Source organism: Marmota flaviventris, chromosome 4, assembly GCF_047511675.1.
Source record: "Marmota flaviventris isolate mMarFla1 chromosome 4, mMarFla1.hap1, whole genome shotgun sequence".
Taxonomy (NCBI): Eukaryota; Metazoa; Chordata; class Mammalia; order Rodentia; family Sciuridae; genus Marmota; species Marmota flaviventris.
Window position 1 is genome coordinate 17,399,427 of NC_092501.1, and position 20,802 is coordinate 17,420,228.

The 20,802-nt window shown below is 43.6% G+C and overlaps 1 pseudogene; it reads left to right on the top strand.

Moving 5' to 3' along the window:
* The window catches only part of LOC114088528 (guanylate cyclase 2G-like), a 41,605-nt pseudogene that overhangs the window by 18,252 nt on the left and 2,551 nt on the right, over nt 1-20,802 (top strand).

The following is a 20,802-nucleotide window of genomic DNA, read 5'->3' on the forward strand; positions in this document are numbered from 1 at the left end:
AAGGTGGGTGGATACCAGGACCGTGGGTCACGGTATAGAGATCTTGGGACTTGAGACCCACTGGCATCAGGAGGTGAGTAGGAAGCAATGTGCAATGGATTCTGATGACACCCTGCATCCTCTCTAGCAGGACATCAAATAACTCAGAGTGACCCAGGAGCACCAGGGGTGTGTCCTGGTTCAGCTGGTGTAGACTCCTGGGACTGAGTGTCAGAGGTGGCACCTCCTGCCCACCCTACCAGAAACTGAGGTGCCTGAGTGTTCTGTAGGCTATCAGCTGTGGCCAGTAGCCCTGTGCTCACCTGGATTCACAACACCTCGTTCAATGGCCCCAAATGTCTTACCATATAAGAAGAAAAGGATGAAACAACCATCTCCCCTCCCATAGCATCACCCAGCAGTAGCTGGCAGATGAGTCATAGCCTTCTTTTGTGTGCATTGCTTTGGATAAAGCAGGGCCTTTAGCTAATCTTTGTCATAAGACTTTACCTTTATTAAGCCCTTATTACATTTTACACATTAGAAACAACGTGCATTCTCTTTTTTCATCAATGTAACAATCCTGAACTTAAGTATCAACTATCCCAAACATCATTAATGCTAAATATTTATTGATTTTTCATGGTGACAGATGAGTTTAGAAAATACTGATAGTCTAAACAGTGATGCAAATGGTAATTCTCCAAGACAAAGAGTCCACGTAGAAGAATTTTCCAACTTACTTAGTCATATAGTATCTTGGAGTAACTGGTATTTTAAGGAACAAAAATTAAAGCTTAAGAAGATGATATTTAACTGAGTCAACAGAAAATGTGGTGTCCCATAAGGAGTGATCTAAGAAGCGTTTGGAAATAGGTCGAGTTTAAGCCATCATGAGGGGACTCATAGCACTGTCTTTGAAAATGGATGCTCATGATACACAGGGATGGCTAGTGATTCCTGAAGATAGCTCTGGTTTATTCTTAGAAGAGTGGTATCTTCTTTAAAAACTCTTCAAAGAAGACTGCTATGATATCACAGGAACACAGAGCTTCATCTGCATCACATTCCCAGTCACATGTGCAAGATAGAAAGATGCTGAGCCACTGAGGTGTCCCCAGGTTGCCCCTCTGCTGTGTTCATCTTCTCCAAGAATGTGGAAGGCTCTTTCCTGCATGCAGCACGACATGGAGCCCAGGACCAAAGCCACTAGGTATACTGACACCCCAGGACCCGTACAAGCTGAAATCTAACCCTTACTCGGTTTGTTTTTCTAAATTTCCATCCTAAACACACCCTGCTTGGCTTTTCTTCTTCTGATATCATCAAAATATTTCAGTCCATTTTTGCAGCATTTAGACATCTTTTATGCAACTTTATGTGCATTCCACCTAATGCCTTGGGACAACTCCCATTTGTGATTAAAATATTTCACATCTTCTTAACACTGTAGTGATTCTGATCAGATTAAAATGGAACATATATTTAGGACTTGTGACAGGCCAGGAAGGAAATTTCTTTTCATATCAGGTAACATAAAGGTAGCCTTAGTTAAACTTTCCTAAAACCAGGGCTTCCTTTGAAAATGGTGTAATCATGTTATTATTAATCACCATTTAATCATTAAATTATATGTGGGTGAACATTTGTGGGATGGTGGCAAGCATTGGTCTGAGTAATATCCAATTTATGCCTTAATTTGAGCCTTTGGTCCTGTCAGAAGGACCTACTACTGCCCACGGTTCACATTTGTGAGAACAAGGCACAAGGAGGTTAAACAGTGGAATTGTTGCTCAGACAGCCTCGCTTCCTAGTTTCCAGTGTTAACAAGGATTTCTCAAGAAACAAAACCTTTTACCATTTTTAGAGCTTAATTGCCATTTCTAAGACCATGAGCTTGATAAGCACACAACATTTTCAACTGAAATAGCACACAGCCCATGACAGGGCTGCTTTCTTACTACCTCTTCAGGAAATCCTTGGAAACATTTTGCTATGCACAAAGTTGATTAATGGAGCCATGGTATTATAACACTAAAGTTTTAAAACTATACAACTTGGGCTTATATAGAATGCTTCCATCCCAAATCATTACCAAAATGCTACAAAAACTAAAATTCTCCCAACTACAGTTTGCACATTGAGAGCAATTTTCTGGGTAAATTTTACTGGGCAAAATCTATGTTATATGAACATAAAAATACTTATTCTTTTATCTCCTGAAACTTACAAATAATACACATGGTTAAAACAGCATGACAAAGTAGTTTTACTTTAAAGTCTTTTTCTTGGCTCAAGGTAAAAAAAAGGGCAAACTATTAAAATGACATAGGGCATATCTTTTTTATTTTTATTTTTTAAAGGTATCAATTTCTGACCACAAAAGGGAAGGTCATGAAGAAGCTGTCGGAGTAGCTCTGGGGGTCCCAGAGATTCCAGGGCTGGAAGGTGCAGGAAGCCTCCTGTTCTAAACTGAGTTTTTGTTTTGTTTTGTTTTTATGTGCACTTCCTTTACAAAATTCAGTTTCAATAGAACCCAAAGATATGAGCAATTCCATGTGGTACACTAGAGCCCCGAAGTGATTTCCTTATATGTATACAAGCCCACTTGAACTTAGGGGCCCATCCTGACCTCTCTATGAGGACAACACTGATTCAAGGGCCATGATAAAAATCAAATTCCTGAACATGTCAAAACTTTTATGCTATAAGCACTTCTCTTTGCCTATGAACACTCTTAAGTGAAAAGAGGGACTGGATCTTATTTAATTTTGGCTGACCATTGTCTAGTACAGATCTTAATGCCTAGGAGTTTTTCGCTTAATGTTGCCTAATTGTTTTTCTGGCTGATTGGCTGGGTGGGTGAATGGATGGACAAATAGACAGATGGACAAACTAGTTGTTGGAGGTATGGATGAATGGAAGGAAGGAAGGATGAACAGTTAGAGGTATCATTTGATACCAGTCTTGAAAATTAGTATTAGGTGGGTTCCCACTCCCCTGGTATTAGGATCAAACACTTGAGAAATGCTGAGACAGGAGCAAAAATACATTTTATTTAAGAGACAGAACAGACAGTACATTTTTTTAAGAGATGAGAGATGAGAGATGAGAGAGAGAGAGAGAGAGAGAGAGAGAGAGAGAGAGAGAGAGAGAGACTGCTCCAGAAAAGAGGGAGCCTTTTAGATTTAATTACCCCTTTATAGATTTCAGGTTTCCTTTCTTCCCATGTCCCCTCCTCCTCTTATCTTGCCTACATGGTGTCCAAAATTCAGGAAGGGAGCTGCAGGTTGGATCCTTCCCCTCCTCAGAGGCTGTTAGCAACCAGGTGATGGGGAGTGTTATCTATTTCCTTTTCTTTGATAATCAGCTACCTGTCTTTTTCCTCAGCCTCACTATCATAGCTAGTACTAAAAAAAGTTCATTTTCTTTTGGAAGTCTCCCACCAAACCTATGTGTCTGCACTGTCCAAATATGGTAACCACCAGTCCTAGGTCATAGTATGGTAATGAATCCTGGAAATGTAGCTACTGCAGATTGAGATACGCTACAAGTATAAATTTTACACTGTATTTTGAAGACTTAGTAAAAAAAAGCATAGAAAACACTTCACTAATATTTTTATGTTGATTATGTGTTGAAATAAAAATTTAAAACTAAATATATTATTAAATTTTATTTTTCCTGTTTAAATTAAAAAAAAAACACATATGATTTATGTATCTATTGGACTGTGATCTTAATAATTAACAAGAACTATTATCAGTTCATTTAAAAAATATTAATATTAATTCCATTTCCAAGGGGGAAAAAATGAGGTCACCTGGTCAAACTGGTAAGAGGCAGATTGGAATCTGCAGCCAGTCTATCTGACTGTGTCTTTGTTCCCTGCTTAACTCCCTCCCTGCTAAGTACTAGAAGACACAGAAGTAGAATCCAGAGGTAGGAGTCCTGTGAACCTTCCAGAAGTTTCCAGTAGGGTAAGAAACAAAGCTGGCAGATAGGAGAGAGACCTGCCCAGAGTGCCTGAAATCCATCAGATAAATCATGAGTCCTCTCATTATTCTATTTGTTCTCTGACAATACACTTAGAAGTCAGTCCCATCAAGATAGAAAATAAAAACAGACAAGCCTGCCATCTTTTGGAGGGACAGCATTCCTAGGATGCCAAGCATCCCAAAGCATGTTGTTTTTGCCCCTGTGGAATGGGCTCTGCTAATATTCCAGGATGTAAAATGTCTCCTGCCTGGGCAGGGCCTGGCACTAGCAAGGGCAGGAGAGAAGCAGAAAACTTTGTGTGTGAAGAACAGTCCTGTTGAATGGAGACGTCTCTGTGCAGTCAGAGAGCTTTGATTAGGTCACAGGTCTCATGGGACTGCATGCTTGGAACTTAAGGCCTGTTGGAGTCTCACTGGGAAAATTTCAGAGGCAGCTTCAGTCGGGCCCCTCCAGGTGTGGCTGAGTTGCAGTGCCAAAACAAGATTCGACTTTTCCCTCCCCCAAACAAACAAACCACAAAGGTAAAGGAGCACAACATGGTCTCCTGATTTGGGAGGCTGGGTCAGGGTGAGGTGGGTGGTGTATCCACTCTCCTGGGTGTTTATTTATTGCTTTGTGAATCAGCCCATATTTCCAACGCAATATTGGCCTCAGGGCTCAGGCTAAAGTAGGTCCAGACTCAGCTTGTCAGCACTGTTCCAGCTGGTGCCCAAGAGGCCCAAGGTGCAATAATAGTCCCTGCTCCTGGGAGCAACAACCTGCAGGGGACGTCCCCCTCACATTCCTCCTTGCCTCACCCTCCAGGGCTGCCTAGTCAGGCCCTTGCATGACCTCCCTCCCTCTTCTCAGGTGGCTTTGGAAGAGGGAGTGTGCCTTGACCCACCCTCCTCTACTCAGGACACAGAAAGCAGAAAACCCTAGTGATTTAGAAGCGCCTGGGCTTTGAAGGCGATCTGACTGGGTTTATGTCTAGGTCTTTCCCTGACCAATTTAAAATCCTGAGTTTCCTCACTGTGAAACAGAATGATCATCTTTGTCTCAGAGAAGGATGAATGTGATAACATGTATAACGTGCCTTGCTCAGAGCCTGACACGATGTGCTCCAAGTAAGATTTATTGTTATTTATTTGTGCATTACAAACCCATATTTCAATATGAGTTTCTCTGGGAAAGTGTATCTGAAAGGAAACACTTGTTACTCCTCACTCTGTCCTTCACAGGCTTCAGGTAGCTGGGAGTCGGTTGAGGTCCCAGGTCCTGTAGTGTGATTTCCAGTCCAGCTTCATTACTGCCAGCTAGGTGAACTGGGCAGGTGAATTTCTACATTCTTTCATCTTCTCACATGGAAGATGGCAACACCCCTCCTCTCTAGGATCACTAGGAGGACTGCATGAGTTAGTTTAATGAGGACCATAGATTGGTACCTGGCAGAGTTTAGCACTATAAACAAAACAAAACACAAACCCAATATGTCCCTTGAGAGAGGCATTGTCATTTTTACTCTTGCTTTGACACCTCTTAGGGGAAGTGGGTGTGAGGGGGCCCAGGCCACCCAGCTAGATGCGGGTGAAAATCTCCAGGCTCACCCTGAACCTAGGGCATGCTCAGGCTGTTGGTTTTCTACCAGCTCCCATCAGTGTTCTGCAAAGGAACGATTCAGAGATTCCAATTAAAGGTCCACACAGCTCTTACATCAGTCCCTAAAAGTCCTCGGAGCTGGAAATGTTGAGTAAATATTATTTCAATGCGTACTCAGTGAAGCCATCAAAGAAGGTAAGGAAAACCAAACAAGATAAAATAGAGTCCCCCTCGCTTGGCTGTTACAGGGCTTCTGAAAGGCAGTTGGCCCTGTCCCCCTTGGTCTTCATATTTCCACAGCTAGGTCTGGGACCTCTGGAGGAATCCAGACATCTGGTTCTCCAATCATGTTTCTAATGTGATTGTTTTCATTGTCTAAAATGATCCCTTCTCCTGCTTGTCTTCCTAAAACAATGATTTTCCTCCTCTTCCCCAGACCTTGCTTTGAGGCTCTCTCTGTTCATGGGAAGGCCCCCTGCACAGTTCCCCTCCCTTCCTGAATGAGTTTCCTCAGCCACCAAGCCTCACCTCTGCAGCAAAGGTCTGTAGTCCAGGTACTCTCTCCCCCACATCTGTAATTTGCAGCTAATGTCTGATCTTGGGTCTGGGATCCAAGCATTGTGTATTTGTTCTTCATTAAGCTCCCCAGAAGATTCTAATGTGCAGCCAAGTTTGGGAATGCAAGACCAGGACCAATCTTTTCCGACTGTCATGTGCATATGAATCCCCTGGGACTCTTATTAAAATGCACAGTCTGAGCCTATCTGGGGAGGGGTCTGAGATCCTGCATTTCTGTCAAGCTCCCAGGCCAATTTTAAGCATCTGGGAAGTCCCATCTCCCAGATGGGAAAATCAAGAGCCAGTGAGGAGAAGTGACTTGCCTGAAGGGACTTGGACATAGGTCTTCTGATTCCAGTGTTCTTTTTGTGTTTTTCATAAATAATAATAATAATAGCATATAAACACTAAGAACATGATGAATGACAGAAGAATTTTTTCAGTATTCTTCATTTTATTGCTTTTTCCTGAAAAGTGCTCAAACAGGACCTTTGGGTGTGTGTGTGATAACATATAATTTATAATATGTTGGTAATAATTCTTAGAGTATTTCTATATGATTAATAATCTTTATATCATATTTTGGGCGGGGGTACCAGGGATTGAACTCAGGGACACTCAACCACTATGCCACATTCCCAGCCCTATTTTTGTATTTTATTTAGAGACAGGGTCTCACTGAGTTGCTTAGCGCCTCTTTTTGCTGAGGCTGGCTTTGAACTCATGATCCTCCTGCCTCGGCCTCCTGAGCTGCTGGGATTACAGGCATGCACCACTGTGCCTGGCTCTTTATCACATTTATATAGCATTTTATCATAATTTATTTTGGGTACTTACTTTGCGTCACGCACATGTCTGGTGTTTCTTTTTGTACTCTTGCATTTAATCTCCATGGCCATGCTATGAGGTAGGTATCATGGTCTCTTCTATTTTTAAAAGAAGAATAAGGCTTATGGGCATAAAATAACTTGCCCTCTGCTAAGTGGTGGAGCTGGGGTTTGAACCCAGGACCTGTCCACAAGGTTGTATTTATTTTAAGCAAGTCTTCCTTCTTGGTTCCTCATCGAGGAGCCAGAAATAGTTTTCTCCTCCTGGGTGTCTCCCCCAGTTCGACTCCAAAGACAAGGGGCTGAGCTTGTTGGTCAATAGAGGGGCACAGAGATGGGTACATTGCCCTGCCTTGGGTCAGTCTGTCTGTGTTTCTGTTTGTCTGTCTGCCTCTGCTGCTTTCATCAGTGCCCATGGGCACCTGCTCTGCCTCATGTGCTCATGGTCACCCCTGCAGGGCACGCTGTTCCTCCACAGCAGTGCACTGGGGTCCCACAGCAACCTGAAGCCTTCCAGCTGCCTGGTGGATAGTGAATGCAAGTGAAGCTGTCAGGATTTGGGCCATGTGAGCTGCAGGACAGCTGGACATACAGGACACACGGCAAGAAAACCACCGAGGCCTTGGGTAGCCCCTGCTGATCCTGTACCACTGAGTGGTCAGGGCTTTCTTTGCCCTGTCTTTTTGCTCCTTGACGCTGTTTAGCTGCCTTCCTCTCGAGCTGACGGCATAGAACCATCCCTGATCCATTCACCCAAGGAGAACGAGGGGGGAAAACCAGTTCTACCAGTGGCCTGAGCTGGTGCTGTGAGGTCTGAGGTAGGAGACCAGCTCCTGTCCTGTTCTGCTGGGCCACCTGCAGCTGCCTTTGCTCCTCTTTATTCCTCTCTGTCCCTTCCTGGGTTCTCCTGTGCTCTCAGTGTAGACCATCAGATCTGCCAGGCAAGTTCAGTAGTTCTCTGTCTTCTAAGTGACTGACCAGCCCCCCTCACCAACCGAATCAGAATATCTGGAGATGGCACCTAGACGTATGGGCTGTTTTGTCAAAGTTCCCAGCTGATTCTGAAGAGCATATCAAGGCAAGACCCATAGCTCCAATTTCATATGAGCAAACAGAGCTCAGTGACTCTCCCTCCTTGCCCAGAGTTGATTGAATGCCCTTGATCGTCACCTATCTCTTGGGTCACATGGAACCCAATGTCCTCAGGCCAGCCCCTCCCTCTGCTGGAACAGCTTACCGGCAGAAGTTTTTCTGTAAGAATGGGAAGAACTTTCTTTGCCACTGGATAGGATGGTGTCTTATAGAAAAACCAGGGAGAGTTTTTGCTTGCTGGTAGTCACTTCTGGTTCCTCACTCCCTGATATATTTTATTTTAAAGACAATAACCTATAATGATATAAGCCTATAGACCTACTGCAAATAAAAAGATAGGTAAACTATCCAGAGTAGAAAAATCTATAGAAACAGAATGAAGCTGGGCACGGTGGCCCACACCTGTCATCCCAGAGACTTGGGAGGTTGAGGCAGGAGGATTGTGAGTTCAGAGCCAGCCTCAGCAACTTAGTGAGGCCCTAAGCAACTCAGCAAGACCCTGTCTCTAATAAAATATAAAAAGGGTTGGGGATGTGGCTCAGTGGTTAAGCTCCACTGGGTTCATTCCCTGGTACGAAAGAAAGAAAAAAAGGAGGAGAGAGAGAGAGAGAGAGAGAAAGAAAGAAACAGAATGAATATGATGGTTACCAGGGGCAGGAGGCCAGAAGAGACTGCATTGATAGGTAAGGCATTCTTGTTCTGGGTGATGGAAATATTTTGGAATTAGAAAGAGGCTGGGGTCTGGGGATATAGCTCAGTTGGTAGAGTGCTTACCTCACATGCACAAGGCCTTGGGTTCAATCCCCAGCATCATCAAAAAGAAAAAAAGAAAAAAAAAAAGAGGTGTTGGCCAAACATTGTGAAGGTGCTGAACACCACCAATCATTCACTTTAAAATAATTAATTTATGTTAAGTGGATGTTCCCTCGGTATATGAGATTTTATAATTGTAGGCAATTTGGAGAAGGAAGAAGAAGGTGGAGACCGCCTGCCACACCAGGGTACTACCCTGGAACCACACCAGCTACCACTCACCTGCCGGGGCGCCTCCTTCCTGGCTGTTTTCTCCATGCGCATCCCAGGGACCCTGTTTGCTCTTCCACTCAGACATGGTCTGGGCTGCCTTCTCAGGGTCTGGACGCTGTCTTCTCCCCTGTCCTTCCCCCAAGGGCTTTTGGTATTGCAAGTCTGCTCTCTCTCCACGCAACACCCAGGGCCTTGCAGAGCTCACTGGACAGCCCCGAGCTGCCCAGAGCTCCCCATCGGGCACCCCAAGGGCAGACGTACAGCTCTGCCATTCTCCTGAGGGACCTGGTCCACCACTAGGACCATGCGTCCTCTGACGACCTCGATGAGGCACCCTATGGTGAAGTTGGGAGAATTTGCAGGGAGGCTTGGGGAGTGTGGGTTAGCTTCAGAATGATTGTTTTTTTATTAATTGTTTTATTAATTTATAATTTATTCCATATTTTTTTTCATTTAAAAAATTTTTATTCTTTTAATTAGAAAATGAATTAAACATTGGTTAAAACAAATATCAAGTGACTCACAATCATATGTTTGTGTGTACCAGCTGCTAGGGGGACCCTGCGGGAAAATGGGCCATTTTTCTACTCAGAATCCTCTCTGGCTTCCCATCTGGGAAGTTCAGACTAAATCCTTCCCATGGCCTGAAGCCATCAAAGGCCTCTAAATACCTGGCCTAGGTGGCCTTTGGTGTTAGTCCCTTAGGGCTGCCGTGATGATTACTATAAACTTGGAAACTTGAAATAAAAAAAATGTATGCTCTTGTAGTTCTGGAGGCCAGAAGCCTAAATTCAAGGTGTCAGCCATGCTCAGCTCCCAGCAGGAGCTCTGAGGACGATTCTGTTCTGTTCTTGGCCTACTCTGGCTTCTGGTGGCTGCCCTAGCATTCCTGGGCTTGTGGCCACATGGTCCCAAGGCCTGCCTCTGTCTTCACATTGCCTCCTTCTCTGTGTACTTATCCTCTGTCTCTTATAAGGACACTCGTCATTGAATTTAGGCCCTTGTGGATAGTCCAAGATGATCTCAACACAGATTCTAAATTATTTCTACAAAGACCATTTCCCAAATAAGGTAATATTGATAGATTCTGACATGGGCATATCTCTTTGGGGACCATCATTCAACCTACCACCCCTTTCTAATTCCATCTTCCATGGCTCACCCCTTTCAGTCCCACTAACCCCCTTCATGTGCCTCCACAGTGCCAGACACATTCTCACCCCAGGCCCGTGGCACATGCTGTTTCTGCTGCTTGGACAGTCCTCGCCTCATATTCCTATATACAAATCGGCCTCATTCTTTCTTAAGAACTACAAACGTCTTCATCATGAGATATGTTCATGCATTATTCACTGATACACATTTTGATTGCTTCCCATTTTTGGCTTGTACAAGTTGCAGCAATGACCAATCTTGTATTTTTGCACATGAGGCTGAATGTTTCTGTAGGATAGATTTATATCCTATAAAATGGAAGAGATAAATATATTTAAAATTTGTAATAGTGCTGCTCCAATGTCCATGTACAAAGGATGTGTTCAGGTTTTTTTTTTTTTTTTTGCTGTGTTGCCTCTTAATAAATGCTGATGCCTGTACCTCAGCCCTGGAGATTCGATGTCGTTGCTTCCTGGGAATCAAGGTTTTAAAAGTTGCCCAGATGATTCTAGTAGGTAGCAACGCAGGCTGAGAACCCCTGTCTTGGGCTGGGGGGTGCAACTCAGTGGTAGAGTACTTGCCTAGAGGCCTTGGGTTCCACCTCCAGCATTACAAAAAATGAAAAAATAAAAAAGGGGTAACCTCTGCCTTGGAGAGGGGGTAGGTGTGTAAGCATATGCACTGTGTGTGTGTATGTGTGTTTGTGTGTGTGTGTGTGTGTGTGTGTGAGAGAGAGAGAGAGAGAGAGAGAGAGAGAGAGAGAGAGAGAGAGATCCTAAGTAAACCCAGCCCATCTTTCACTCTTATTTTCCTTTTCCTTTTCTTTTTTCACTTTTCTTGTCTTGGCAACCATTCCTAGTTGATCCCCATTGGCTTATCTCAAGTCTCGTCTTTAAATCAACTCTTCCCTGAAGACTTAAAGTTAGGAGGCCCTGTGTATCTATGCAGTTGCTTTTAAACCAGATTCCAGTTTCTAATTTGTGACTAAATGAAATGGAGGTAACTCAAGATCCAGGAGCATCTGACTTTGGAACGATTCCAGTAAACCAATGTGGGCGGGGCCCACATGTGATCCCTAAGCCCAGATCCCATCTTGCAGTTGGGGTCTGAGGGTGGGATGGGAGAGTTCAGTGGACAATCAGTACTTTCCTGCTCAGTGTGATCCTCTCAGTGTTGAGTGAGATCCAGTCACATGGCCCTGTGTATACTCGGTATTGTAACAGGAAAAATACAGTGTGTCCTTAATTCATGGAAAACACAGGTCTTTTATTAACTTCCTATACCTCCCTACAAACAAACCTGCCTCCAGGAACTGAGTAAACATTAGTCCTTCATGCACAGCAGGCCAGTGGTTCTCAAAGTCTAGTAGGTGTCAGAATCACCTGGCTGCTTGCTCAAACACAGGGTGCTTGAGTCTCCTGGTCAGGGTCTCTGACAAGGTAGGTCTGGGCTGAGGCCTGAGAATGTGCATTTCCATCAAGCTTCCAGGTGAGTCTCAGTTTGGGAAGCACTGGCCTTGGTCCTCCTGGTCTTTGGACCAACCCATCAACTTCATCTGGGAACTTGTCAGAAATGCACATTCCCAGGCCTTGCTCCTAATCTGCTTTGCTGGAAATGTGGGGGTGGGCCCTGAGATCTGTATTCGAACCCCCACCCCACCTGATGTCCATTGCCAAAGGAAAAGAAAGGATACCGAAATGAGTACTAGACTGTTGAAGATGATAGGTGGGAAACATCTGGCCACATGTCACTAGGTACAGTGGAGCATGGCATGGATTGGCTCTCAGAGTCCTCTATCATTTTATCGACTCTCCTGGCGTTTCTTAGAGCTAAATTCAGGACGACAGAAGATGATTACTGTCTTCTGTCACCAATGCCATTATTGTCCCTTGAGTTATGCTTCATTAGAAAGTAAAACATAATTTTCCAGAGTACAACTTTACATATATTTTTTTCAGAATATTTTTAGGCCTTTACATATAGACTTAAACAAAATCATCTTTACATACCATCTTGATATATATATATATATATATATATATATATATATATATATATATATATATATATAATTTAAAATATATAAGTATTTTATATGTTATATAAATACATATATAAATAACATTTAAAAATATGTATATTTTAAATTATACTAGTAGATGGTCTTCTTTATTTGGATTTCCTTAGTTTTTGCCTAATGTTCATCCTCTGTCCCAACATCCCGTCCAGGTACCCTGTTGCATTGAGTCTTCTTAAGCCTCTCTGGAGAAACTTCTCAGACTTTCCTTTTCTGATGACCTTGATATTTTTTCAGGAGTACCAGTCAGGTATGTCTCTCTCCTTTGGGATTTGTCCAGTTTCCCCCAGCTCTCTCACTGGGGTTCTGTATGTTGGGAGGAAGACGGTGGGGGTACATTGTCACTTTGATGGTATCACATCAAGGGCGTGCCGTGAACACGGCTGTCGCGGTTGATGTTGACCTTGATCACTGGTTGAGGTGGTGCTTGTGGATTTCTTTGGTGTCAAGTCACCCTTCACCGGCCATACCGTCCTCTGGGAAAGGAAGCCACCACGTGGCCCACACCTGAAGGGTGAGGCGGGAGGCAGAGTACCTACCCAAATTATTTGAATCCTTCTCTCTGCTCCGTTTATCCATTTTTCTCAATTATTCATTTCTATCAAAGTGGACTCATGGATATTCTATTCTTGGGTTATAATCTCATCTTGTTGCCCAAACTGTTCCACCTTTGACCATCCACATTCCAGCTGGCATCTGCGTCTCTTCCACACAGAGCCTCTGCGGTGGGTTCTGTCTGATTCCTGAGCACATCTCTACTCTCTGCTTCTACACAGGGCTCCTGGCTCCTCTCCTGTATCCCCTGCCATAGTACAAGAGCAGCCGATTCTTCAAAGAGCCCTGGTTTCTGTTGTTGGAGGACAGTTTTAGAAAGACCTGAGACTAGTGTGCCCAGCACTCCCTGGGGAGTGTTGTGGCTTCTAGACTCTGTCACTAGACAGTGCAAAGAAACATGTGTATGTACAAATGAATCTAAAATTATACACACAAGTGCACATGCACACCTGTACCTACATTAAGCTAGCTGTGATTTCATCCTGGCATCTCTAAACTAATCAATAACCACCATGGTTCTTTCTAGCACCTGCCCACCTTATCTGTAAGCTCTGTCCCCAACTGTGAGAATCCTGGCTCCCCTCATCTGCCATCTGTTACCTATCTGTTCAATCCCAGTGTGTGTGTGTGTGTGTGTGTGTGTGTGAGTGTGTGTGTGTGTGTGTGTGTGCGTGTGTACAGTGGTTTGATTGTGGGAAATTAGGATGCAGCAACTATGAATAATTCCTGACTTTAGTCTTATCATCTTACATCGGAAGTTATGGAGGTCTGTACCTCCCCCACCCCCACCTTCAGTGATCTTACAGCATACATTATAATACAATTGAATCCTTTTATCACTGTCTGAAGTCCATCTCCAAATCTTCTAATTTTCTAGTGAAAATTTTTAAAAGTTTGCATTCCTCAAGGACTACACTGTGTATTGTAAAGTTCTATAGGTTTGGGGAAATACATAGTGTCAAATCTACCATTGCAGGATTACACAGAATAGCCTCTTCATCCTTTAAATGTGCCCTGTACTTCACCTATTCAACTCTCTCTCCGCCCCATACTTTTGGCAACCTCTCTGATTGTTTTCTGTCTCTATGATTTTGTCTTTTCCGTGTGTATAAATAAAAAATACAATATATAGTGTTTTAATACTGTCTTCTTTTACTTAGTAACATACATTTAATATCCATCTATATAGTTGCAACTACTGTAATTTTTATACCAAATATGTGTACATTATTCTCAAAATTTGGGTAAATGGCATGCTTAATAAATGTTGGTAGACACCAATGAGAAAGTGAAAAAAAAGTAGGTTTACAAAATTGAGTAGAGAGATGAAACATGGCCGTAACATTTATTAGTTGTTAAGATTATTTTTATAAAACATATCATATGGAATGCAAAATTGCATAAAGCACACTTTGGGAATTTCCAACACCAAATGCTTATTTATTCCTGAAATCATATAGAGGTCTGATTCACTTCAAGAAATGCTCTACTTAGAAAAATCTTGACTTAGAAACCAGTTAATTGCTGGGGCTGGGGGGGTGCCTATATGTTTTCCATTAGAATTCTTCATTTTCCAAGGGAATTTATAGTATTTCTATTAAAATATCCAGATTTCTCAGGAATATCTCTCTGTTCTATTTATTTAAAATTCAGTTTGTGAATGCAAGAGCACAGCTCCTGTTTAAAGGGAATGCACCAGGTGGCCAAGCTCAGGCATCAAGTGATCTAGATCCCACACAATTTCCAGGAGTCATCAATGAATCAAAGACCCTATGGCACCGGTTCGGCATCGACCTTCCCTGCCGGAGGAGAAGGGTGATGAAAAGGTCATGGGCATGGTGAGGGCATGTTGGGATGGTCTCCAGAGAAAAGGCCCAGCTCCCCGTCCATCAGGAGAATTGTAGGAGAAGCTACAGGGTGAGTTAGATGTGCAATGGGTGATTTTTCCTAGTTGGTATACTGTTAGGATTAAAACCAATAGCTGTGATGGGTTCCTTGTCCCTCCCTTCCCCTCCCCTTCTTCTTTCCCACCCTCCTCCCTTCCTCCCTCCCTCTCTCCCTCCCTTCCTTCTCTCCTCCCTTCTTCATATATTGACTCAGTGCCTGCCACACACAAATCACTGTGATAGGTGCTGACAAGAGTGGAATGAGGAATTCTCCCTTTATTTCATAAAAATGAGCCAGACATGAATAATTCCACTGCCCTCTGTTCGTTTTAGACATCACTAATCAATGAAGGCTCTCTTTCCCAGGGAGTTTTGACATGACCTCAGAATCTTTTTCAGATCAGCATTCCAAGGATTGCACCTAATCAATTGAGATTGGATTATGGGATAAAAATTTTTCACCAGTTTAAAAGTAGTTTGTTCATTTTTAATTTTGGTGGTGCTAGGGATTGAATCCAGGCCTTGCACATGCTAGGCAAGTGCTCTACCAATGAGTTACACCTCCAACCCTACAGTAAGGTTATACGTGCAACTCAAATAATTTTCTCAATAGTAGCTTCCTTCACATCAGATAATTGTATCTTTTATACATTAAAATGTCACTATGTTAGAGGTAGTTTGAGCAGCTGGTAGAAGGAACCTGGGTTGGAGGTCAATTGTCTGCTCCTAATTTGGCCATTTAGCTATGCATTCTTAACATAATGGCCCTTATTTTGCATTTCCCAGATCATAATTGTTTTTTAACTTCCGAATTTTAAACATTATTTAAATTGATTTAAAATTGATGAATGAAAAAATTTTATATTCATGGTATAAAATGTGATACACACACATACACTTGTGGATAATTAAATGAAGCTAAATAACATAAAGGTATGTCTCAGGTCCATTGATATGTGCTTACTCAGAAAATATGGCCCTGATGTTAAGGCAAGTCCATTTTCTGAGTCTTAGTTTCGTCATTTGAAATGAGTAATGTTTAGATTCATTTACGCTTTCTCTGAAGAACCTTCTAGAACAAAAATCTATAGGATCTAGATGTGCCCTTTTACATTGGGGAATCTAAAAGGAATGACCCGTCCTGACATCTACAGTTTTCAGTTGGCCATGACCCTGGCATGGAGCATGCTGGGAAGTTGGGGGAAGGCCACTGGGTGCCAGACTCACCTCTAGGCACTTTATACACATAAACTTCCTAAATTCTCAGAACAGACATGTGAGCTATTTTTATTATCCTTTCTTTTCAGATGAGTAAACCGAGGCTCAGATAAATGAAGAATGAGGCTGGAAGGGACAGGCTCTGTCCTGTCACGTGACCTCATGGCCATTGTCCATTGGGAACCATTAAGTAGGAAAACTTAAGGGTGAGAAGTGTTTTCTTGGAGCATGTAGCTGGGAGCTGTGCTCCACTGTGCCTGTGGTTCTTGGAAGAAGATGTTAACGTCTGAACTTTTTAAAAGCCATGTGAGCATACCAGATAGTATGACGAGCAGGCTGGAAGAGTATGCTGACCCCTGGAGGAAGGACTGGAAGAGAGGACCGGCCAGCTGATGGCAGAGAAGATGAGGTGGAGAAGCTCCTGTCTACAATACTGCCCAGGCTCTCTAGAGCATTGAGGGTCTTGTCAAACTCAGAGAGCAGCAGCAGCATCACCAGGAGGACCCACTCAGAGGGATTATTTCATTTGTTATTTTCCGAACAGGATGTCATTTTCTTCTAAAAGAGATCAAACATTTTTGCGTGCATGTAATTGATACACCTGGTTAAATGAAATAGGGGCAAAACTCTCTGGAATCCATAGGAATCACGAATAGAGTTCTTTTAGATGTACAGAATGGTGAGATTCACTGTGGTGTATTCACATACGCACATAGGAAAGTTAGGTCAGATTCATTCCACTATCTTTCCCTAACCCATCCCTCCTACCTTTCCTTTTGTGTCCTCCATTTTTTTTTGTCTATTCTTCTTCTTCTTTTATCTCCCCCTTTTTTGGATTGGATTATCTTTGGTGTATCAGAGGAAACATTCTACCTTTGACTTTTATATGGAAGATGCAGCAACAAGAGAGTGACCACTAGATGGCGCATTGGTTCCACAAGTCCAGCGCTTGTACCTCCAAATCTTTTTGCAAGGGTGACCTCAGGTTCAAACATTGTTTCACCTTCTGTTTTCACCTATGCACTCTGGAAAGGTTTGGAAGAAGCACTTGCTGTTAAAATTCCTCTATATTTGTATATCTTGAACTACCAAGCGGGGGGCTGGAATTTGAATGTGAATAACTTGAGATTGTTTGATTTTACTGGTGGACTGGTGAGTGATTACATTTGCACCACATCTGCAGAGCAAGGTCCGCTCTATAACCTGTAGGGGAAAATGAGATGCCCTTGGCAAGAAAACTCTTTGTGTAAAGGCATCTATGTGACCTCCACTACCCAACGTCTCCCCTCAATTTATATCGTCAATTAAAATAGATCTCTAGAGAAAATGCAGGTGGAGAAATAAATGGATGTCAAAAGAAGTCTAGAGAGTAGATTTTGGTAGCCACAAATCTAGCCCACAGAATCCAAAAGCCCTATGAGGACAACTTTGCAGTGATTTGTGGGAGGTGAGATGAAGAAGATCCTGCTCAAAAAAATTAAAGCTCTTCAACAACTTGTACAGTTTGTTTGATGGCATCATTACAACCTACAATGTGTGAAAGGTGAGACAACTTGCTCCTGGCTGTGAAGCCTTAGCTGCTCCTGTTGCTGGTTTGTCCTGTGCATGATTGAGGATGGGCATGCCTCATGCTAGCCAGGAGGGAGGCTCCATTCCCACTGGCAGACCCTCTCAATTCACAGCCCAAGCTCAAAATTTCATTTCCGTTCGTCCTTTTGCAAAGGGTTTGATTAGTTTCAGTGCCATGTGTTTGTCAGGAATCCCCAGTTGTGCCCTGTGTACTTCCTTGGTTTGGTCTCATGGTGACCGTATTTCTAAAGAGGCATTGATCTTCTGCGGGCTAATTCTGCCCCTCCCTCCTGAATTTCTTTCCTCCGGATTCAGAGGCTCAGACCTGTGCTCCTTTAGAGGCTGTCTTTTGACCAAAGTGTTACTTCTGATGTTAGGATCCTTAGCAATTCAGAGGGAAGATCACTCCCAAGTTCAGACCATCAGATTGGACCTAAAGAGGAAGTGGCAACAGTTAACCTGCCTGGTGCTACTCAGGGCAAAATCTGAATATGTCCTGAAGTGGGAAGCAGCTGAGGGGAGGACAGCAAATCCAGCCACCATCTGGCTCCTCCAGGTGGCGCTGCTGATGCTGCTTTCTGCATTTTCCGACTTTTTGAATGGGATCAATTGTGGCTCCAGGGACAGTACTGTGTGCTCATGGTCACACATATTTGGTGGGCAGCTGCAAGGGCATCTACTAAGACCATGATCCCAGGACAGAGCCTTTTTCCATGGTCCTGGGACCAGTAAGATTTGGGGACAGTGTGGTCATATCCACACTTTGCTGAGATGATAGGTCCTCCATGGTTATCCCTGAACAGTCCCAACAAGAGAACCTCAACACAATCAGTGAATTAATCCCCTGATGGCATTAATTGAGTGGTAACTGAAGACAGATGGGATGTGGCTGGAGGAGGTGGGTCATGGGGGGGGTGTAGCTTTGGCATGGACAGGACAGCCTTCCAGGACACATCACACACTCTGCCAACAGAACCAGACCACCCTGAAGGCACCCACTGGAGTTTTCCTCTTAAAGTGATCTTCCCAATTTTGCTTTGCAGGGGCTAATTTGCAGCCACTTTATATTTCTGCAGGATGCTCTCATGGTGGGGAGAGGCTTCCTAGAAGCAGATGGGACTTGTCCAAAGTTGACTTTTTTTGTATAATTTGGGGGCCAATAGGACAGAGGCATTTTTGCTGCCAGGGCTAATGCCTGAAATTCTACCTTTCCCACATCATCTTTGGATTCTACAATTGTATCTGGAAAGGGTTGAAGCTTTAAGCTTCTGCTTCTTTATTTCTCTATTACAAATGAAGGACTGGTTTATCAGGAGGATTAGGAGAAAAGGAACAGATGGGGGAGACGCAAGATCTACATGTGTATAAATAAATACATTTTATATAGTATATGGCACACACACACACACACACACACGTAATAGTCCTGGGTGGGCTGAGGACATTTCAGGTCGGGTAAGATGGATTCCACTTGATGGACACACCTGACTTAATCCATCAATACACTGCTGCCTGTCCAGCTGGTTCTGGTCTTAGGTGGGGAAATATGGTCACCCATACTGTCCCATTTCAGAGGCAGATGCAGCGGCTGTGAGGAGGGCTCAGTGGAAGGAGGCTTTGTGGAGAAAGCAAGGCAAGGTGAGGAACTGGAAGAAATGCTGGTGCTTGGATGGGGCTGAAGTCAGCAAGAGTGAGGTTCCAAGGCATGGCGCCCCAAGGCGGGGGCTGGTGACAAGGGACTTGGCCTCTGACCCTATCACCACCTGTGACCCACTGTCTCCCTTGTGAAAAACAAAGTCTCTTTGTTACTTTGTTTTCAGGTTGAAAACATTCCAATATGCATTCATGGTGGCTAGTGGACTTCCCATGTGCAACGGAACCCGACACATGCATGGGATTGCCACCATGTCTCTTCCCTTCCTTAGTGCCATCCTCCACTGCCAGAGTGGGCACATGCCCGAGGAGAAGCTCAATCCCTGGATTGGCCTCCACACAGGGAGTCAGAACTGATGGCAGGTGGCCTTATGGTCCAGGTATGGCAGCAGGGAGTTCTGGCCTCAAGTCAGAGGCTTTTAGGAACACAGTTATTGAATGGAGTTATGGTTGGATGTGAGGTGTCCCCCCAAAAGCTCGTGTGTGAGACAATGCAAGAAGGTTCAGAGAAGAAATGATTGGGTTATGAGAACCTCAACGTAATCAGTGAATTAATCCCCTGGTGGAATTAATTGAGTGGTAACTGAAGGCAGATGGGATGCGGCTGGAGGAGGTGGGTCATGGTGGGGTGTAGCTTTGGGTGTATATTTTGTATCTGGAGAGTGGAGTCTCTCTCTGCTTTCTGATCGTCATGTGAGCTTCTTCCCTCTGCCACTCTTCCACCATGATGTCCTGCTTTACCTTAAACCCTGAGGAAGGGAATCTGCTATCTATGGATGGAGACCTCTGAAACTGTGAGCCCTCAAATAAACTTTTCATCCTCTATAATTGTTCTGGTCAGATCTTTTAGTCTCAGCAGTGAAAAGTCTGACTAAAACAAATGGTAACAACTTCAGGGGAAACAAAAGATTGACTTGTCTTTGTATGTGTGTTTCTGCTCAGCTAGGTTGCTTGGTGAGAATACGGGCCACAGTGACTCCAAGAAGTTGAGTCAAACATAAAGAGAACAAAAACCAGGACAGGAACCCCAGGCTAGCTTTTTCTCCTTGTGTCTGTATCAAGTGCCCTTTGATGTGTTCCATTTGGGTCAAACTCATGGGCATGTGATCCCTACTAGGTTTGATATTCTTCTATCTCTGAAAATTCTTCATACTCTTTGAACAAAGGGTCCCATGTTTTTATTTTGTGTTGGGACCCTGAAATTATATAGCTAGCATCCTTGTCCTTATCCTTCAAGTCTCAACTAAATGAAACCCAATCTCCAAACAGAATTAATTACTCCTGTGTTTGTACGGTGCAGGTTTTGTTGACATCTCTAGTGCATGAACAGTGTGGTCATTTATTGATGATGTCACTTCCTGCCAGAAGTTTGTGGGTTCTGTAGTTTCCCCCTTGTAAACTCTAAGAGGTGTTGCCAAGCTCTGTGCCGGAGGGCACTTAATGGATGTTTGTGAATTGCCCTTGTTGACCTGATATACACTCAGGGGTCCAGCCCATTGGCCGTCCCCCCTGCAGATGATGTGGTGGCTGGCGAGGTGGGAATCACCATAACCAGATACTGTCTGTTTGGAGACACCGTGAACACGGCATCCAGAATGGAAAGTAGCAGTTTGCGTGGGTATCATGTATA